The sequence below is a fragment of the Thermobia domestica genome, chromosome 6 (genome assembly GCF_964235325.1).
Source record: "Thermobia domestica chromosome 6, izTheDome1.hap1.1, whole genome shotgun sequence".
Lineage (NCBI taxonomy): Eukaryota > Metazoa > Arthropoda > Insecta > Zygentoma > Lepismatidae > Thermobia > Thermobia domestica.
The window spans coordinates 14,371,209-14,391,155 of NC_137459.1; positions in this window are offsets into that span (position 1 = coordinate 14,371,209).

Below are 19,947 nucleotides of genomic sequence, written 5' to 3' on the forward strand. Positions count from 1 at the left end.
AGCGCCACGGAGCGGCGAGTCTGATTACTTTCTTGACACATTCTGTGTGTGAGCATAATGCTTCAGTGCGTTAATTGTATTCATCATCCACCACAATCCCACCCTGTAGCTTACTTTTAGCAAATGGAGCGCCACGCAGCGGCGAGTCTCATTACTTTCTTCACACATACTGAGTGTGAGCATAGTGCTGCAGTGCGTTAATTGGTTGGATCATCCACCACAATCCCTCCGAAGAGCTTGCTTCAAGCGAATGGAGCGCAAAGCAGCGGACAGGATCATTACTTTCTGCATACACTTTATGAGGGCATACTTCGTCAGTGATTTAATTGTTTTGATCATCCACCAGAATCACTCCGCGTAGCTTGCTTCTTGCGAATGGACCGCCACGCAGCGGCGAGTCTCATTACTTTCTTCACAAATACTGTGGTTGAGCATAGTGCTACAGTTCGTTAATTGTTTTGATCATCCACCACAATCCCTCCGGTGAGCTTGCTTCAAGCGAATGGAGCGCCACACAGCGGCGAGTCTCATTACTTTCTGCATACAATTTATGAGGGCATAGTTCGTCCGTGATTTAATTGTCTTGATCATCCACCACAATCCATCCGGGTAGCTTGCTTCTAACGAATGGAGCGCAAGAAAGCGGCGAGTCTCATTACGTTCTTGACACATACTTTGTGTGAGCAAAGTGATTCAATGCGTTAATTGTTTTAATCATCCAAAAGAATCCCTTCGGGTAGCTTGCTTCTAGGGAATGGAGCTCCACGCAGCGGCGAGTCTTATTTCTTTCTGCGTACACTTAGAGGGCATAGTTCGTCAGTGCGTTAATTGTTTGGATCATCCACCAAAATCCCTCTGGGTAGTTTGCTTCTAGGGAATGAAACGCCACGAAGCGTCGAGTCTCATTATTTTCTTGAAACATACTGTGTGTGAGCATAGTGCTTCAGTGCGTTAATTGGTTGGATCATCCACCACAATCCCCCCGGGGACCTTGCTTGTAGCGAATGGAGCGCCATGCAGCGGCGAGTCTCATTACTTTCTGTACACATTTTTTGACGGCATAGTTTGTCAGTGTGTTAATTGTTTTGATCATCCACCACAATCCCTCCGGGGAGCTTGCTTCAAGAGAATGGAGCACCACGCAGCGGCGAGTCTCATTACTTTCTTGACACATACTGTGTGTGAGCATAATGCTTCAATGCGATAATTGTTTTGATCATCCATCAGAATCCCTCCGGGTGTCTTGCTTTAGCGAATGGAGCGCCACGCAGCGGCGAGTTTCATTACTTTCTGTACACATTTTTTGACGGCATAGTTCGTCAGTGCGTTAATTGTTTGGATCATCCACCAAAAGTTCTCCAGGTAGCTTGTTTCTAGCGAATGGAGCGCCACGCAGCGGCGAGTCTCATTACTTTCTTGACACATACTGTGTGCGAGCAAAGTGATTCAATGCGATATTTGTTTTGCCATATATTTGTTTTGCCATATGCGATATATGCCATTATCGAATGGAGCGCCACACAGCGGCGAGTTTCATTTTCTTGACACATACTGTGTGTGAGCATAGTGCTTCAGTGCGTTAATTGTTTTGATCATCCAAAAGAATCCCTTCGGGTAGCTTGCTTCTAGCGAATGGAGCGCCATGCAGCTTCGAGTCTCATTTCTTTCTGCATACACTTAATGAAGGCATAGTTTGTCAGTGCGTTAATTGTTTTGATCATCCACCACAATCCCTCCGGGTAGCTTGCTTCTAACGAATGGAGCGCCACAAACCGGCGAGTCTCATTACTTTCGTGACACATACTGTGTGTGAGCATTGCTTCAGTGCGTTAATTTGTTGGATCATCCACCACAAACCCCGGGGACCTTGCTTCTATGGAATGGAGCGCCACGCAGCTGCAAGTCTCATTTTCTTGACACATACTGTGTGTGAGCATAGTGCTTCAGTGCGTTAATTGAATTGATCATCCAAAAGAATCCCTTCGAGTAGCCTGCTTCTAGCGAATGGAGCGCTACGCAACGGCGAGTCTCATTTCTTTTTGCATACACTTAATGAGGGCATAGTTCGTCAGAGCGTTAATTGTTTTGATCATCCACCAAAATCCCTCCGGGTAGCTGGCTTCTAGGGAATGGAGCGTCACCCAGCGGCGAGTCTCATTATTTTCTTCACACATACTGTGTGTGAGCATAGTGCTTCAGTGCGTTAATTGGTTGGATCATCCACCACAATCCCCCCGGGGACCTTGCTTCTAGCGAATGGAGCGTCATGCAGCGGCGAGTCTCATTTCTTTCTGCATACACTTAATGAGGGCATAGTTTGTCAGTGCGTTAATTGTTTTGATCATCCACCACAATCCCTCCGGGGAGCTTGCTTCAAGAGAATGGAGCACCACGCAGCGGCGAGTCTCATTACTTTCTTAACACATACTGTGTGTGAGCATAATGCTTGAATGCGATAATTGTTTTGATCTGGACTTAACTTTTCTCTCGAGCATGAAGTGGTATAATATGGGCTTCTAAGCTAATTTTGGGACACTATGGCACCCGGACCGAAAGGACCAGGGACCTGAACCCTTCATTCCCTCCCATGTCCTCCCTCTCCCCCTCCCCTTTGTGAACTATATTCGACCGAAAATGGGATAGGTCTTGACTTTTGATCCCTTTTTCGGAAGAATATCGGGGAACCCCCCTCCCCAGGAACCTTACCCCTCTCGGATCCCACCGATCGGGAAGGGTGTCCAAAAGTGTCCCTACAGGGTTTTGTGCAAATCGGCCCATAAACTAAAAACTTTTGCCAATCGGAATAAACTCTAAGTGTAATAGTATTTATAATTTTAGTGATTTAAACTTAAACATAAACGCGTAATACGGAAAAAAATGGCGATGTATCGTTCCCCTCCAGGGACGCCAGCTAGAGACCAGTCACCAATAAATCCTACAGTACGTCAATCTAGGGCGGAAGAAACAGAACAAAGAAAAATAGCGAGAGAAGAATCCTCAACATTCGAACAATCAACTAAGAAAAACACCTTGGAAGATACAGGATTCGACACAATGGGGCAATTAGAGCAAGAAATGAATTACATAGAAAATCTCTTAGATTGGAAAAAGATAGGAAGATCCCACCTTGAGAAACTAAAAAAAGAGGGCCATAGTATGGGTTAAGGACAGGGCACAGCTTTTAGGGCAACTAGGCCAAATGGAGAAAATTAACAGTACACTTCAGGAGAAATATGACAACCTCCAGAAAGAAAAACTAATAACAGAAATGGAAATGATGTCAGGCCAGAAAGGCAGCCGCATTGAAGAGAAAAAACAAATGGAAGAGTTACGGCAAATAAACGTGAAATTAGAAAAGGAAATAGAGGAGCTAAAACAGGAAAAAGCAGAAATTAAGAATGACAGAGACAGGCAGTATAAAAGACTGGAAACAGAAATTCAAGAACTCACAGAAAACAGAAATGAATTAAGAAAGCAACTACAAGAAAAAACAAGGAAGTTAAATAAATTAGAAGATGAACATAAATACCTAACAAAAAAGCTTGAAGAAAAAAAGAAGAACTAATAAATACACAACAAGCTTTCGGACGAGCAGAGATATCATGTTAACAACAAAGAAACATATATAGGGATAAAATCGAAGAATTAACAGAAAAGCAGAAGACCGACACAGACATAGTTATACATGAAATACAAATGCTAACCAAAAAGATTGAAGAAAGGCATGAAAGAACAGAAAAAACGGAAACCGATGACAAACAACAACTATGGACAGACGTAATTAAAAAAAGAAAACCTACTGAAAAAGAACTGAAGATACAGGAAATGCAAGCAAAAACAAAACCGGCATTGATAATAAAACGGAATCAAGGAGAGACATGAAAGCAGACAGCGGAAAGATTAACAGGGCCTATTGATCCACGAAAAGAGAAATTAAAGATAACTGGTTTAAGAACTACCAGAGATATGGTAGTACTTGAAACCTCAACGAAAGAAGACATTAGGAAAATAATGGCTAAAGAAGAAATAAGGAAAAACTTCAAGTGCGAAGAAACTAAGAAGAAAAACCCGCTGATGATCATATATGGGGTACCGTCTGAATTAAAGGATGAAGAACTACTCCAAGCTTTTATCGAACAGAATTTCGATGAAAACGAGATGGAAGAGGCCAAAAAGAGTAAAGCAAGGTTTCGAGCAGGAAAGAAACAAGAAAAACGATGCCACTTGGTGATAGAAGTTGAACCGAAGATAAGGAAACTGTTAGTGGAAAAAGAAAAAGTCTACATCGATTATGAGGCACATAGAATAAAAGATTTCCTGGTCGTTCCTCAATGTTTTATTTGCCAAGAATTCGGTCACGTTACGAAATATTGCGACAATAAGGAAAAAGTGAAATGCAGATATTGTGTCTCATTGCAACATAAAAGCGATGAATGTGAAGACAAAGGAAAAAAGATATGTATACCGTGTAAACTAAGACACAAAGTATGTCAAAACCCACAAACGGAAGAATGTGTCTCATACAAAGTAGCCAGAGAAAGGATAATTTCTATAATAAACTATGGAGAGTAAAAAGAAAGAATTAGTAAATACAAAGAGAAAAAGCCCAAGTAAGAAACGTAGGGACAAACAAAGATTGGAAAATTTTCTAGAAAGAAAAAGACAACTACTTAAAGAAAAGAGAGATAAAGAAACACAAACATATGATACAAAAGAAAATGAAAAATCGAAAATAAAAACTGAAGAAAACGAAATGGGGAAGTTAACAAAAAACGACAAGGAAAAAGGAGAACTAGAAACAATTCTAGAAAATAGAAAAAAGAATAGGAAAAAGAAATTTAACGAAGAGAATTATAAATGTATGCAACAGACTCCTAACATTAATGAATCATTTGTCCACGGTGAAGAAAAATATCTTTTCCCAATTCAAGAAGAACATATACAACAAATCCAAGATCCGGAAGTTTCAAGTACAGAAAATACTCCAGTAAAACCATCAAATGAAGAAATTTTAATAAATAATGTACAATTATACGAAAATATAAACCATACGTATAGGCTAGCAAAATTGGAAGAAAAACAAATCCTAATGACTGCACTAAGACAGATAGTAAGAGATATTCATATAAATGGAAGAACTATAACATTTCCAACCTTGGAGGAAGCCGATAGAATTGAACTGCGAATTTATGATCTCCCAGCAAACGGATGGGAATTACTTGATCTAGTGGATGAGGTTTTTGAGAGACGAGGGATATACTGGACGCTAGAAAATGTTTACAAACAACTGGTGCGTGCGCATGGTAGAGTATACTTCGACCCAACGAAATCAGGAACGGATGCCTACATATATACGAGATATGGATAAAAATCAGAAGTATTTGAAAATTATGCAGAATAACGCACAAGGAAGTAAAATAGCCACAATGGAACTTAGAAGACTAATAGGAATCCAAAAGATTGATATCGTAGCAATACAAGAACCATATTTACTAAAAGGGAAATTAACAACCTTTCCAGCAAGCTCAAAAATAATGTACGGAGGACAGGAATCTAAAACAGCTATAGTTTTCATGAATAGAGAAATTGAAGTACTTAAACTAACCCAATATAGTAACAATTGGATAACAACAGCTGAAGTTAAGTGTGGAAACATGAAATTCTGGCTAATAAATGCGTATTTCCAATACAGCTTAGAAACACGTGACTTCATAGACAAAATTCAAGAGATAATATGGCAGAGGAATAATACGGAAATATTAATCCTTGCCGATACAAATGCAAAATCAATCTTATGGGGTGCCCCGGAAAGAGATGATACAGGAGAAATAGTTGAAGATTTTGTAATGCAAAACGGACTTGTAATCTCAAACATAGGAAACAGACCAACTTTTGTAGGGAATAGAGGCAGCTCTCATATTGTTGTGACATGCGGAACATTTGAAATAACAAGTAGGATTGAAAATTGGCAGATTGGAGATAAACTCACTCTCAGCGACCACGAAATAATACTATTTGATATGAAAATTGAGAAAAATGGAAAAGAGCAAAAAAAATTAATATAGCTAAGACAAATTGGATTACTTTCAAGAACAAATTAAATCTACCCCAAATAAATGAAGATGAAAACTTGACCAAAATAATCAACGAAATTGAACAAGCAACAAAAAAAGCTTTCAAAGAGGCTACTCCGGAAAGTCAAGAAAGAAGAGTATATGAAGACTTTTGGACACCTAAACTACAAAGATTAAAAAGACTTGCAACGTCAGCCCGGAAAAGTTATCAAGCAACTTATAACCCAATACTAAAGGAAAGAAGATTAGAAAAATATAGAAATGCAAAGAATAAATATAAGGAAGCGATATTAGAGGCTAAGAAAAGAAGTTGGGATCTTTACCTCAAGAAAAATATTGAAATAGATCCATGGGGTGTTCCATACAAACTCATAACACAAAAAATAAACCCATTAGTATTAAATACAGTCAAGAAATTAGATGGATCATACACCTCAAACAGAGAAGAAACTCTAAAAGTTTTAGCGAACAAATTTTTTCCCAGAGATGAAAACAATAACGACACAGAAAGAAACACAGTACTAAGAAACAAAATGGGTGAACAACATACAGGAACTGTACCAGAATCGGACAAAGTCACTAACGAAGAAATAGAAAAGATCTTTAGAAAACTTAAAAACAAGAAATCTCCGGGTATAGATGGCATCAAAAACGAAATATACAAGAAGACTAAAGATTTATGGGTCCCCTACCTAACGAAGCTTTTCAATTTACTAATAAAGAAACAAGAAATTCCAGAGCCGTGGAAAGCATCAAGGTTAATTATTCTCTCAAAAGGACCAGAAAGGGATCCATCAGAAGTAAACTCATATAGACCTATATGCTTATTAAAAAAATATATCAAAAATTTTTGAGAGAGTAATATTAAACAGGATTCAAAAATACGGAAACGTAACTGAAGACAAACTACAATTTGGATTCAGAGTAGGAAAATCAACAGAAGACGCCATAAATACTCTTCTAGATGATATCAAAGAAAAGATATACGAAAAGAAATATGTATTAGCGCTCTTCATTGACATCGAATGAGCATTTGATAATTTATGGTTTCCATCCTTAATTGAAAATGTAAAAAAAAATGGAAATGCCAACATACTTACTGAATTTGATAAGAAACTATCTAGAAAACAGAAAAATAATAATACCCAATGAAGAGGGCGACATAATAATTAAAACAGAGAAAGGATGCCCGCAAGGATCAATATTAGGACCCCTACTATGGGACATAGAATTACAACCTTGCTTGGAAAAAATAAACAAAAAGCAAGAAGTCGATAAAATAGTGGCATTCGCCGATGACGTCGTAATAACAACATCAGGAAACAGCCGAAGGGAATTAGAAGAAAAAGTTAAAAAGATAACAGAAACACTTGAAGAATGGAGTATGGAGAGTAAATTAAGGATATCATCAAAGAAAACCAAATATCTAATTTTCGGCACAAAACTACAAAGAAACCCGACTATAAAATTAAATGGAGTAGGAGTAGAACGAGCGCAAAGCATAAAATACCTTGGCATAATGCTAGACGATAGACTAAAATTTGATGAACATTTGAAATATATAGTAAAAAGGGGAAACAGTGTAGCGAATAAATTGACTACTATTGCAAGAAACAGATACAGGCTACCATTAAAAATACTAAGACTATACCAAGAAACTATTTTGTCAGCTACCATGGCGTACGCATCCAGCGTTTGGATTGATAGACTATTAAGAAATAAGACTTACAGAAATCAAATCAATAGACCACAAAGAAACCTATTAATCAGAATGTCTGGAGCTTTTAACACTACTTCGCATAGCGCACTCTGTATAATCCTTGGTATCCAACCAATGAACTATGTGTTATTGCAAAGGGCAATTAATTACTGGTTAAGGAAAGAAGAGAAAAGGAAAATTAGAGAAATTTTTAACAGGGACCTAAAAGATGAGAAAGAAATTAACGACAACATAATACAACTATGGGATAAAGAATGGCAGGAATACAGTGGAGCGCAACGATTACATAGAATTTTTCCTAGCATCGTCGATAGACTAAAAATAAACCACTTAAATCCAACATATGGATTGGTTCATTATCTATCAGGCCATGGACCATACGAACAACACCTCCACAGAATCAAGTTAAGACCCAGCCCAACGTGTGAATGCGGAGAAGAAGGAACTCCTGAGCACCATGTCATGTGGTGTCCATTATTAGAAGAAATTTTAGAACTAAGAACTCAAATAAGAGAAAAATCACTGAAAGAAATAATAGAAGTAGAGGAAGACTGCAAGAAATTGGAAAATTTGACAAATGAATACTCCGAACTAAGACGAAAAACTTACAGAAGAAGATAAGAAGGATGAGTGCAAGTGGAAGAATGTGTGAAGAAGTCCTCGGACCGGAGAAAAGACTCCTGGAATCCAAGCACTGGATCACCGTGCTTTCGCCGAGGACCAGAATGCGTGCTGCACCTCCAGCCTCTCGGTTTGGAAAGGAACTCCGGTGCAAGAGTGAATGTTGCGTGAGTGCATGAGTAGAGGTGAAGCGAGGATAGTGTCTCAGAGATAAATAATAGAGCAACTCTCGCCAATAGGACGGCCCATCCCGGGCGTGCCGGCCGAAGGATAAAACGGACCAGGGCCTGCACTAAGTGCTCTGAGTGGGCCCTGGACCTCAAGCCAGCACAAATGGGTGGAAACTGGCATTGATACGCAACTGAGAACACTAAAGCATCAAAGCAAAAGTAACAGGAAACGCTTATATAGAAGCATCAGAAAATTAAAAGTTTTGAAAATGTGAAAATTTAGATAAAAGTAAGTGTAGCGTGTGTGTTTCATAGTGTAAGTACTAGTTGGTGAAGGTTAGTGATTTCATCAAAAGCAGTCAGTGTCAATAGTGAGTGTAGTGTAGTGTTGATGCAGGATAGTGAAAAGAGGTAAAATATAAAGGTGAAAAGCCAGTGTAAATAGTGCAAGTGTGAAATAGAACACACAGGAGAGAAATGCAGGCAGAAACCAGAGAAACCAAACATACAGAGTGAAAACCTGAAGAAAAGAAGAAAGAAGAAGATGACCAATAGGTAAACACGAAAACACAAAACATACGACATACAAAACAACACACACGTAACAAACTTAAACTCAATAAAACAAAAAAAAAAAAAAAAAAAAAACACAAAATCTCAGAAGACTAGAAATGAGAGTAAAGTTAAGCAAATATTAAATTTATTTATTTTTTTGTTTTTTGTTTTTTTGTTCGTTTCATCTTTTTTTTTTTGTCCAATCCCTTGTTTAGGTTTCACGTTCTTTTCCCCTTCCCTTTCCTTCTCCAAAATTATGAAATAAATAAACCCAAAAGAGAAATCATTCTCAATGATGAAACTTCGCCGGTTTTGAATGCTCAAGGCACCGGCTGACAGTAACGCGGCTGAGCGAATGAAAAAAAAAAAACACTATGTGTAAAGAAAGTAATGAGACTCGCCGCTGCGTGGCGCTCTATTCTCTAGGAGCAAGCTACCCGGAGGGATTGTGGTGGATGATCAAAGCAATTAACGCACTTACGAACTATGCCCTCATAAAGTGTATGCAGAAAGTAATGAGATTCGCCCCTGCGTGGCGCTCCATTCGCTAGAAGCAAGTTCCCCGCAGGGATTGTGGTGGATGATCCAACCAATTAATGCACTGAAGCACTATGCTGACACACAGTCTGTGTCAAGAAAATAATGAGACTCGCCGCTGCGTGGCGCTCCATTCGCTAGAAGCAAGCTACTCGGAGGAATTGCGATGGATGATCAAAAATTTAACGCACTGAAGCACTGTGATCACAAACAATATGCTTCAAGAAAGTAATGATACTCGCCGCTCCGTGGAGCTCCATTCGCTAGAAGCAAGCTACCCGGAGGGATTGTGGTGGATGATCAAAACAATTAATGCACTGAATTAGTATCCTCACACACAGTATGTGTCAAGAAATTAAGAGACTCGCTGCTGCGTGGCGCTCCATTCCCTAGAAGCAAGCTACCCGGAGGGATTGTGGTGGATGGTCAAAACAATTAACGCACTGACGAACTGTGCCCTCATAACGTGTATGCAGAAAGTAATGAGTCTCGCCGCAGCGTGGCGCTGCATTCGCTAGAAGCAAGGTACCCGGAGGGATTCTGGTGGATGATCAAAACAATTAACGCACTGAAGCAGTATGCTCACACACAGTATGCGTCAAGAAAGTAATCATACTCGCCGCGTCGTGGCGCTCCATTCGCTAGAAGCAAGCTACCCGGAGGGATTGTGGTAGATGATCAAAAAATTTAACGCACTGAAGCAGTTTGCTAACACACAGTATGTGTCAAGAAATTAATGAGACTCGCCGCTGCGTGGCGCTCCATTCCCTAGAAGCAAGCTAACAGGAGGGATTCTGGTGAATGATCAAAACAACGCATTGAAGCAATATATTCACATACAGTATGTGTCAAGAAAATAATGAGACTCGCCCCTGCGTGGCGCTCCATTCGCTAGAAGCAAGCTACCCCGAGGGATTCTGGTGGATGATCAAAACAAATAACGCACTAAAGCACTATGCTCACACACAGTATGTGTCAAGAAAAAAATGAGACTAGCTGCTGCGTGGCGCTCCATTCCCTAGAAGCAAGCTGCCCGGAGGGATTTTGGTGGATGATCGAAACAATTAACGCACTGACGAACCATACCCTCATAAAGTCTATGCAGAAAGTAATGAGGCTCGCCGCTGCGTGGCGCTCAATTCGCTAGACGCACTCTACCCGGAGGGATTGTGATGGATGATCAAAACAATTAACGCACTGACGAACTATGCTATCATAAAGTGTATGCAGAAAATAATGAGACTCGCCGCTGCGTGGCGCTGCATTCGCTAGAAGCAAGCTACCCGGAGGGATTCTGGTGGATGACCAAAACTATTAACGCACTGAAGCACTATGCTCATACACAGTATGTGTCAAGAAATTAATGAGACTCGCCGCTGCGTGGCGCTCCATTCCCTAGAAGCAAGCTACCCGGAGGGATTGTGGTGGATGGTCAAAACAATTAACGCACTGACGAACTGTGCCCTCATAAGGTGTATGCAGAAAGTAATGAGTCTCGCTGCAGCGTGGCGCTCCATTCGCTAGAAGCAAGGTACCCGGAGGGATTCTGGTGGATGACCAAAACTATTAACGCACTGAAGCACTATGCTCATACACAGTATGTGTCAAGAAATTAATGAGACTCGCCGCTGCGTGGCGCTCCATTCCCTAGAAACAAGCTACCTGGAGGGATTGTGGTGGATGGTCAAAACAATTAACGCACTGACGAACTGTGCCCTCATAAGCTGTATGCAGAAAGTAATGAGTCTCGCTGCAGCGTGGCGCTCCATTCGCTAGAAGCAAGGTACCCGGAGGGATTCTGGTGGATGATCAAAACAATTAACGCACTGAAGCACAATGCTCACACACAGTATGTGTCAAGAGAATAATGAGACTCGCCGCTGCGTGGCGCTCCATTCGCTAGAAGCAAGCTACTCGGAGGGATTGTGGTGGATGGTCAAAACAATTAACGCACTGACGAACTGATTCCTCATAAAGTGTATGCAGAAAGTAATGAGACTCGCCGCAGCGTGGCGCTCCATTCGCTAGAAGCAGTCTACCCGGTGGCATTGTGGTGGAAGATCAAAACATTTAACGCACTGACGAACTATGCCCTCATAAAGTGTATGCAGAAAGTAATGAGACTCGCCGCTGCGATGCGCTTTATTCTCTTGAAGCAAGCTCCCCGGAGAGATTGTGGTAAATAATCCAACCAATTAACTCGGTGAAGCACTATGCTCACACACAGTATGTGTCAAGAAAGTAATGAGACTCGCCGCTGGTTGGCGCTCCATTTGCTAGAAGCAAGCTACACGGAGGGATTGTGGTGGATGATCAAAACAATTAACGCACTAACGAACTATGCCCTCATTAAATATACCCAGAAAGTAATGAGACTCGCTGCTGCGTGGTGGTCCATTCCCTAGAAGCAAGCTACCCGGTGGCATTGTGGTGGAATGTCAAAACAATTAACGCTCTGAAGAACTATGCCCTCACAAAGTGTATGCAGAAAGTAATGAGACTCGCCGCTGCGTGCAGCTTTATTCTCTTGAAAAAAGCTCCCCGGAGAGATTGTGGTAAATAATCCAACCAATTAACGCGGCGAAGCACTATGCTCACACACAGTATGTGTCAAGAAAGTAATGAGACTCGCCGCTGCGTGGCGCTCCATTCTCTAGAAGCAAGCTACCCGGAGGGATTGTGGTGGATGATCAAAATAATTAACGCACTGACGAACTATGCTATCATAAAGGGTCTGCAGAAAGAAATGAGACACGCCGCTGCGTGGCACTCCATTCGCTAGAAGCAAGCTAAGCGGATGGATTCTGGTGGATGATCGAAACAATTAACGCGCTGAAGCACTATGCTCACACACAGTATGCGTCAAGAAAGTAATGATACTCGCCGCTTCGTGGTGCTCCACTCGCTAGAAGCAAGCTACCCGGAGGGATTGTGGTGGATGATCAAAACAATTAACGCACTCAAGCACTATGTTCACACACAGTATGGGTCAAGAAATTAATGAGACTCGCCGCTGCTTGGCGCTCCATTTACTAGAAGCAAGCTACCCGGAGGGATTGTGGTGGATGGTCAAAACAATTAACACACTGACGAACTATGCCCTCATAAAGTGTATGCCGAAAGTAATGAGACTCGCCACTGCGTGGCGCTCCATTCTCTTGAAGCAAGCTCCCCGGAGGGATTGTGGTGGATGATCAAAAAAATTAACACAGTGAAGCAGTATGCTCACACACAGTATGTGTCAAGAAATTAATGAGACTCGCCGCTGCGTGGCCCTCCATTCGCTAGAAGCAAGCTACGCGGAGGGATTGTGGTGCATGGTCAAAATAATTAACGCACTGACGTACTGTGCCCTCGGAAGTGTATGCAGAAAGTAATGAGACTTGCCGCAGCGTGGCGCTCCATTCGTTGGAAGCAAGCTACCCGGAGGGATTCTGGTGGATGATCAAAACAACGCATTGAAGCAATATGATCACACACAGTATGTGTCAAGAAAATAATGAGACTCGCTGCTGCTTGGCGCTCCATTCGCTAGAAGCAAGCTACCCTTAGAGATTCAGGTGGATGATCAAAACATATAACGCACTGAAGCACTATGCTCACACACAGTATGTGTCAAGAAAAAAATGAGACTAGCCGCTGCGTGGCGCTCCATTCCCTAGAAGCAAGCTACCCGGAGGGATTTTCGTGGATGATCCAAACATTTAACGCACTGACGGTCTATACCCTCATAAAGTGTATGCAAAAAGTAATGAGACTCGCCGTTGCGTGGAGCTTTATTCTCTTGAAGCAAGCTCCCCAGAGGGATTGTGGTACATAATCCTACCAATTAACGCGGTGAAGAACTATGCTCACACACAGTATGTGTCAAGAAAGTAATGAGACTCGCCGCTGCGTGGCGCTCCATTCGCTAGAAGCAAGCTACCCGGGGGGATTGTGATGGATGGTCAAAACAATTAACGCACTGACGAACTATGCTATCATAAAGTGTATGCAGAAAGAAATGAGACTCGCCGCTGCGTGGCGCTCCATTTGCTAGAAGCAAGCTACCCGGAGGGATTGTAGTGGATTATCATAACAATTAACGCACTGAAGCACTATGCTCACACACAGTTTGTATCAACAAAGTAATGAGACTAGCCGCAGCGTGGCGCTCCATTCGCTAGAAGCAAGCTACCCGGAGGGATTGTAGTGGATGATAAAAACAATTAACGCACAGACGAACTATGCCCTCATAAAGTGTATACTGAAAGTAATGAGATTCGCCGATCGTGGCACTCCATTCTCTAGAAGCAAGTTCCCCGCAATGATTGTGGTGGATGATCAAACCAATTAACGCACTGTAGCACTATGCTCACACACAGTATGTGTCAAGAAATTAATGAGACTCGCCGAAGCGTGGCACTCCATTCGCTAGAACCAAGTTTCCCACAGGAATTGTGGTGGATGATCCAACCAATTAACGCACTGTAGCACTATGCTCACACACAGTGTTTTTTTCTTTTTTTTTTAATTCCACCACTACCCCTGCCATTGCCAATAACTTTGGACTTTTCGGCAGTCGCAACTGCCCCTAACTCTTTCTAATCTCTCTACTTAATATTTCTTTCTCTCTCTTTCTTTTTCGTTTTTTTTTACCCATGACTGGGGGTGGGGCTTTCTTATTAACCCGAGTCCTGAATTTAATCTCGGGTCTCTGCTACTACTTGGAGCATCTTTATTGCTGTAAAATATAGAACAAATTTTTTAGTACACATAAACATAATACAACATACATACATACACCAAACAACAAAACACAACAATTACAATTTTATTGATGATCATCCACCAGAATAGATCCGGGTAGCTTACTTCTAGCGAATGCAGCGCCACGAAGCGGCGAGTCTCAATACTTTCTTCACACATACCGTGTGTGAGCATAGTGCTACAGTGCGTTAATTGGTTTGATCATCCACCACAATCCCTGCGGGGAACTTGCTTCTAGAGAATAGAGTGCCACGCAGCGGCGAGTCTCATTTCTTTCTGCATACACTTTATGATAGCATAGTTCGTCAGTGCGTTAATTGTTTTGACCATCCATCACAATCCCTCCGGGTAGCTTGCTTCTAGCGAATGGAGCGCCACGCAGCGGCGAGTCTCATTACTTTCTTGACACATACTGTGTGTGAGCATAGTGCTTCACTGCGTTAATTGGTTGGATTATTTACCACAATCCCTCCGGGGAGCTTGCTTCAAGAGAATAAAGCGCCACGCAGCGGCGAGTCTCATTACTTTCTGCATACACTTTATGAGGGTATAGACCGTCAGTGCGTTAATTGTTTGGATCATCCACGAAAATCCCTCCGGGTAGCTTGCTTCTAGGGAATGGAGCGCCACGCAGCGGCTAGTCTCATTTTTTTCTTGACACATACTGTGTGTGAGCATAGTGCTTCAGTGCGTTATATGTTTTGATCATCCACCTGAATCCCTAAGGGTAGCTTGCTTCTAGCGAATGGAGCGCCAAGTAGCAGCGAGTCTCATTATTTTCTTGACACATACTGTGTGTGATCATATTGCTTCAATGCGTTGTTTTGATCATCCAACAGAATCCCTCCGGGTAGCTTGCTTCTAACGAATGGAGCGCCACGCTGCGGCAAGTCTCATTACTTTCTGCATACACTTCCAAGGGCACAGTTCGTCAGTTTGTTACTTATTTTGACCATGCACCACAATCCCTCCGCGTAGCTTGCTTCTAGCGAATGGAGGGCCACGCAGCGGCGAGTCTCATTAATTTCTTGACACATACTGTGGGTGAGCATACTGCTTCACTGCGTTAATTTTTTTGATCATCCACCACAATCCCTCCGGGGAGCTTGCTTCAAGAGAATGGAGCGCCACGCAGTGGAGAGTCTCATTACTTTCTGCATACACTTTATGAGGGCATAGTTCGTCAGTGCGTTAATTGTTTTGACCATCCACCACAATCCCTTCGGGTAGTTTGCTTCTAGTGAATGGAGCGCCAAGCAGCGGCGAGTCTCATTAATTTCTTGACACATACTGTGTGTGAACATAGTGCTTGACTGCGTTAATTGTTTTGATCATCCACCACAATCCCTCCGGGTAGCTTGCTTCTAGCGAATGGAGCGCCACGAAGCGGCGAGTATCATTACTTTCTTGACGCATACTGTGTGTAAGCATAGTGCTTCAGCGCGTTAATTGTTTTGATCATCCACCAGAATCCATCCGCATAGCTTGCTTCTAGCGAATGGAGCGCCACGCAGCGGCGAGTCTTATTTCTTTCTGCAGACATTTTATGATAGCATAGTTCGTCAGTGCGTTAATTGTTTTGATCATCCACCACAATCCCTCCGGGTAGCTTGCCTCTAGCGAATGGAGCGCCAACCAGCGGCGAGTCTCATTACTTTCTTGACACATACTGTGTGTGAGCATAGTGCTTCGCCGCGTTAATTGGTTCGATTATTTACAACAATCCCTCCGGGGAGCTTGTTCCAAGACAATAAAGCGGCACGCAGCGGCGAGTCTCATTACTTTATGCATACACTTTATGAGGGCATAGTTCGTCAGTGCGTTAATTGTTTTGATCTTCCACCACAATGCCACCGTGTAGACTGCTTCTAGCGAATGGAGCGCCACTCTGCGGCGAGTCTCATTACTTTCTGCATACACTTTATGAGGAAACAGTTCGTCAGTGCGTTAATATTTTTGACCATCCACCACAATCCCTCCGGGTAGCTTGCTTCTAGCGAATGGAGCGCCACGCAGCGGCGAGTCTCATTAATTTCTTGCCACATACTGTGTGTGAGCATAGTGCTTCAGTGCGTTAATAGTTTTGGTCATCCACCAGAATCCCTCCGGGTAGCTTGCATCTAGCGAATGGAGCGCCACGCAGCGGCGAGTCTCATTACTTTCTTCACACATGCTGTGTGTGAGCATAGTGCTACAATGCGTTAATTGGTGGAATCATCCACCACAAGTCCTGCGGGGAACTTGCTTCTACCGAATGGAGTGCCACGCATCGGCGAATCTCATTACTTTCAGTGTACACTTTGTGAGGGCATAGTTCGCCTGTCCGTTAATTGGTATGATAATCCACCACAATCTCTCCGGGTAGCTTGCTTCTTGCGAATCGAGCGCCACGCAGCGGCGAGTCTCATTTCTTTCTGCATACACTTTATGATAGCATAGTTCGGCAGTGCGTTAATTGTTTTGATCATCCATCACAATCACTCCGGTAGCTTGCTTCTAGCGAATGGAGCGCCACGCAGCGGCGAGTCTCATTATTTTCTGCATACACTTTATGATAGCATAGTTCGTCAGTGCGTTAATTGTTTTGATCATCCATCACAATCCCTCCGGGTTGAGTGCTTCTAGCGAATGGAGCGCCACGCAGCGGCGAGTCCCATTACTTTCTGCATACACTTTATGAGGGTATGGTTCGTCAGTGCGTTAATTGTTTGGATCATCCACCAAAATCCCTCCGGGCAGCTTGCTTCTAGGGAATGGAGCGCCACGCAGCAGCTAGTCTCATTTTTTTCTTGACACAATCTGTGTGTGAGCATAGTGCTTTAGTGCGTTATTTGTTTTGATCATCCACCAGAATCCCTCCGGGTAGCTTGCTTCTAGCGAATGGAGCGCCACGCAGGGGCGAGTCTCATTATTTTCTTGACACATACTGTATGTGAATATATTGCTTCAATGCGTTGTTTTGATCATTCACCAGAATCCCTCCGGGTAGCTTGCTTCTAGGGAATGGAGCGCCACGCAGCGGCGAGTCTCATTAATTTCTTGACACATACTGTTTGTGAGCAAACTGCTTCAGTGCGTTAAATTTTTTGATGATCCACCACAATCCCTCCGGGTAGCTTGCTTCTAGCGAATGGAGCGCCACGACGCGGGGAGTATCATTAATTTCTTGACGCATACTGTGTGTGAGCATAGTGCTTCAGTGCGTTAATTGTTTTGATCATCCGCCAGAATCCCTCCGGGTACCTTGCTTCTAGCGAATGCAGCGCCACGCTGCGGCGAGACTCATTACTTTCTGGATACACCTTATGAGGGCACAGTTCGTCAGTGCGTTAATTGTTTTGACCATCCACCACAATCCCTCCGGTTAGCTTGCTTCTAGGGAATGGATCGCCACGCAGCGGCGAGTCTCTTAATTTCTTGACACATACTGTGTGTGAGCATACTAATTCAGTGCATTAATTGTTTTGATCATCCACCACAATCTCTCCGGGTAGCTTGCTTCTAGCGAATGGAGCGCCACGAAGCGGCGAGTATCATTACTTTCTTGACGCATATTGTTTGTGAGCATAGTGCTTCAGTGCGTTAAATTTTTGATCATCCATCGCAATTCTTCCGAGTAGCTTGCTTCTAGCGAATGGAGCGCCACCGAGCGGCGAGTCTCATTATTTTCTTGTCACAGACTGTGTGTCAGCATAGTGCTTCAGTGCATTAATTGGTTGGATCATCCACCACAATCCCTGCGGGGAACTTGCTTCTAGCGAATGGAGCGCCACGCAGGGGCGAATCTCATTACTTTCTGCATACACTTTATGAGGGCATAGTTCGTAAGTGCGTTAATTGCTTTGATCATCCACCACAATCCCTACGGGTAGCTTGCTCCTAGAGAATAGATCGCCACGCAGTGGCGAGTCTCATTACTTTCTTTACACATAGTGTTTTTCTTTTTTCATTCGCTCAGCCGCGTTACTGTCATCCGGTGCCTTGAGCATTCAAAACCGGCGAAGTATCATCATTGCGAATGATTTCTCTTTTGGGTTTTTTTATTTCATAATTTTGGAGAAGGAAAGGGAAGGGGAAAAGGACGTGAAACCTAAACAAGGGATTGGACAAAAAAAAAGACGAAACGAACAAAAAAACAAAAAAACAAAAAAAAACTAAACTTAATATTTGATTAACTCTACTCTCATTTCTAGTCTTTTGAGATTTTGTGTGTTTTTTGTTTTATTGAGTTTAAGTTTAAGTTTGTTACGTGTGTGTTGTTTTGTATGTCGTATGTTTTGTGTTTTCGTGTTTACCTATTGGTCATCTTCTTCTTTCTTCTTTTCTTCAGGTTTTCACTCTGTATGTTTGGTTTCTCTGGTTTCTGCCTGCATTTCTCTCCTGTGTGTTCTATTTCACATTTGCACTATTTACACTGGCTTTTCACCTTTATATTTTACCTCTTTTCACTATCCTGCATCAACACTACACTACACTCACTATTGACACTGACTGCTTTTGATGAAATCACTAACCTTCACCAACTAGTACTTACACTATGAAACACACACGCTACACTTACTTTTATCTAAATTTTCACATTTTCAAAACTTTTAATTTTCTGATGCTTCTATATAAGCGTTTCCTGTTACTTTTGCTTTGATGCTTTAGTGTTCTCAGTTGCGTATCAATGCCAGTTTCCACCCATTTGTGCTGGCTTGAGGTCCAGGGCCCACTCAGAGCACTTAGTGCAGGCCCTGGTCCGTTTTATCCTTCGGCCGGCACGCCCGGGATGGGCCGTCCTATTGGCGAGAGTTGCTCTATTATTTTCTCTGAGACACTATCCTCGCTTCACCTCTACTCATGCACTCACGCAACATTCACTCTTGCACCGGAGTTCCTTTCCAAACCGAGAGGCTGGAGGTGCAGCACGCATTCTGGTCCTCGGCGAAAGCACGGTGATCCAGTGCTTGGATTCCAGGAGTCTTTTCTCCGGTCCGAGGACTTCTTCACACATTCTTCCACTTGCACTCATCCTTCTATTCTTCTTCTGTAAGTTTTTCGTCTTAGTTCGGAGTATTCATTTGTCAAATTTTCCAATTTCTTGCAGTCTTCCTCTACTTCTATTATTTCTTTCAGTGATTTTTCTCTTATTTGAGTTCTTAGTTCTAAAATTTCTTCTAATAATGGACACCACATGACATGGTGCTCAGGAGTTCCTTCTTCTCCGCATTCACACGTTGGGCTGGGTCTTAACTTGATTCTGTGGAGGTGTTGTTCGTATGGTCCATGGCCTGATAGATAATGAACCAATCCATATGTTGGATTTAAGTGGTTTATTTTTAGTCTATCGACGATGCTAGGAAAAATTCTATGTAATCGTTGCGCTCCACTGTATTCCTGCCATTCTTTATCCCATAGTTGTATTATGTTGTCGTTAATTTCTTTCTCATCTTTTAGGTCCCTGTTAAAAATTTCTCTAATTTTCCTTTTCTCTTCTTTCCTTAACCAGTAATTAATTGCCCTTTGCAATAACACATAG